This window comes from Apteryx rowi, unplaced genomic scaffold, assembly GCF_003343035.1.
Source record: "Apteryx rowi isolate R43461 unplaced genomic scaffold, aptRow1 scaffold_16, whole genome shotgun sequence".
NCBI classification, from domain to species: Eukaryota; Metazoa; Chordata; class Aves; order Apterygiformes; family Apterygidae; genus Apteryx; species Apteryx rowi.
The window spans coordinates 5,609,189-5,611,825 of NW_020447863.1; the positions used below are offsets into that span (position 1 = coordinate 5,609,189).

At 43.2% G+C, this 2,637-nt stretch overlaps 1 protein-coding gene across 1 annotated transcript in view; it reads left to right on the forward strand.

Annotated features, from left to right (window-relative positions):
• The first annotated feature begins 1,554 nt into the window (after positions 1 to 1,554).
• ZNF618 (zinc finger protein 618) overlaps positions 1,555 to 2,637 on the forward strand; it is a 171,743-nt gene continuing 170,660 nt past the window's right edge. Inside the window, exon 1 of the mRNA XM_026059668.1 lies at positions 1,555 to 1,624. The gene's annotated coding sequence lies outside the window, so the exon portion shown is untranslated. The remainder of the gene's footprint in view (positions 1,625 to 2,637) is intronic.

Here is a 2,637-nt window from a genome sequence, read left to right on the forward strand (position 1 = left end):
GGAGCGCCACGACACCGAGCGCAGGAGCGGTCTGCGGGTGCTGCGGGGCTGGGCGCCCCGGGGGTGGCCGAGCTGGGAGCCGCTCCTTTCAGCGGCCGTGGCGGGGCTCACACGGGCTATCGCAGCTCCGTGATAATTCACGCTTCCCGAAACGGTGCCTGGTGCAGGCGTGCATTAGCCCACCGTGGTACCCGGACCCGGCCGGCTTCTCCGGGAGCACTTGCGTGTGCGAAGCGTCTTGCGTGTACAGAAAGGTTTCCTGGATCGCGGCCTTAATAAGCTGAAATTGCACCGAGCGCTGTAGTAATTCATATTCGGATCCGTGTAAACAATTATTTGCATGCTAATTGTGCTGGGGTCTTTCAGGGACGAAACACCTTAAAATTGAAAGGGTTAGTCCCGCAGTCGGTTACGTCGACGTGTGTAGTTGCCCATAAATAGGCTTTTGTGAGAGAGAGTGTTTTGTAGGATTAGGCCCTAATTGTAGGTAGCGTGGCAAATACTGCCAGAAAAGCGGAGGGCAGGGAAAAGAGAAGCCCGGGCGATGGCTGTGAGTATGGCTGGAGGTCGTGGTTGCTTTTCTGGTAATGGAYGTCAGTAAGTGTTGCCATGAGGTATTTCTTTCTTGTAATTTCTGAATTTCTGAGAGATTAAAACTACAGTGTGGCGTATTCTTACAATTTTGCATTTATGCCATGGAATCAATTTGGTCAGACAGCACTTTATGGGGAAGAAGTTTCTAATTTTTAAAAGTCTTTTATGGATTAATTGCTAGTCATCTGCCTCCTTTTTGCTTTTGTTTGGTTTCTTGAATGTCTCTTGATTATTTTGTGCTATGTGATGCCAATTTAGTGGTTAACTAGTATGCAAACTACATCTGGACGTGTTGACTTTGCATTAACAATCATTGATTTGTCTGGAGCAAGGGAATAGAAATGAATGATGCTGTTTACCATGTATAGTATATGAAAAATAACCGTTTGCAGTGTATCTTTTATCAGTGGCACACTGCTTTGGTGCAACTTGTCACAGTGACTGTGCCTCATCAGCTGTCATGTGAGAGCTGAATTTTTAAGTCATAGCGGAAGGAGTGGGAAGAGAGAGACACAGGAAAGCAACTGCAGGTGTTGTATGGTGAAGGTGTTGACCAGGTATCCTGTTTGGCAGAGATGTGACTTGTGACTTATGTTTATGTACATTAGCTATTTGTGATGTTGGGAGTGGAAGGATGTTGTAGCAGAATGGGAGTGGAAATATGTCTGTATATATATATTTATTATATATACATAATTTATATATATATTATATATAAAATATATATGTGTATATAGTAGATACATATAAAATGTGTGCATATATATACACACATGTATACATAAATATATATAAAATGTTCAGACAATGGAGTTGTTCAGTTGGAGATGTAATTAAGAGGATGTGAAATAATCATAAATAATAAACAGCAAATTGACTTGATGGGTTGCTTTTGCAGCAGTTGATTTTCTGCAAAGATTGTGGCTCAAGGAGCATGGTTGGCCTTTTGGAAGGAGGAGAGTTTGGTGCCTCCTGTCCGCACGTTGTAGTGAAGGAAGTTGAGACCTACTCATAGCTGTTCTGTGTGTAGGTGAGTTGCGTGACGTATGAGACCTTCCTACGTGTGTCGTCTTTGGATGTGTTGTAAAGGGGCCCTTGAAGGAAGAGGAGGGAAGGGCTGTAGGACATTCCCTTTTTGTGGAGCAGGTCCTTTCCTGGGACGCATGCTGGAGACATCTGTAGCTGCCATGTCGCTATATGAGACTTACTCCTTGGACAGGGTGTTTATAAAGGCAGGGTCACTTTCCCCTAATTATTGTTGGGTATTTACACCTTGAATTTGTCCTGCTAGTATTGGGCCTTATTTACCGTCTTTGCTGAGCAATTTTGTTGCCGCTGGTGGGACCGCAGGGGGGTGTGTGGAGTCGAGTGTGTGTGTTGGTCTTCCTTTCAGGCTGGGGTCAGCAGTAGCGGCTTTTCCCATGCAGAAATTGTTTTGCTAGACTCTGAAATGTGTATGTTCTGGTCAGATACTAAAATGGTGGATATGGGTAATCTGTAATATGGCTGTTATATGCTGACAATATTGAATGTATAAATGCATGCGGAGGCATCAGGCAAGCTATATGATGACTTTTTTGATTTACTTGGGTTTTACTTATTTGGCTGGCTGTTTGTTGTTCCCGCAGTGGGTGATAGAAGACAAGGCAGGAAAAGGAATTTAAGGAGAAAATACTTCCTCCATACTCTTTGAATTTGTAACTGCTAAGAAGTTGCTTATTCAGAGTGGTGTATTTTGGGGAGGCATGCTGCAATGAGAGTACGGGTTGTTGTAGAAAGTCAAACTCTTGATACTAACAGATTTTTATATCCCTACTTAAGCCATTTCTTTACCAATGTGAAAGAGTTTTTCTGCTCTACATCTGTTTTTTGGGGGGGAATAATTGCTTGACAGTTAATTTGGGTTCATTACTACATCCCTAAATGCTAATGTAGTCACTCCTTAAGCCTTTGCCCCAGGATACAGGTGTTGTGTTAGAAGTCTGGGTGAGTGTAGCTCGTGTACAGAGGACACGGAAGTGTTTTTTTTTTTTTTTTTTTTTT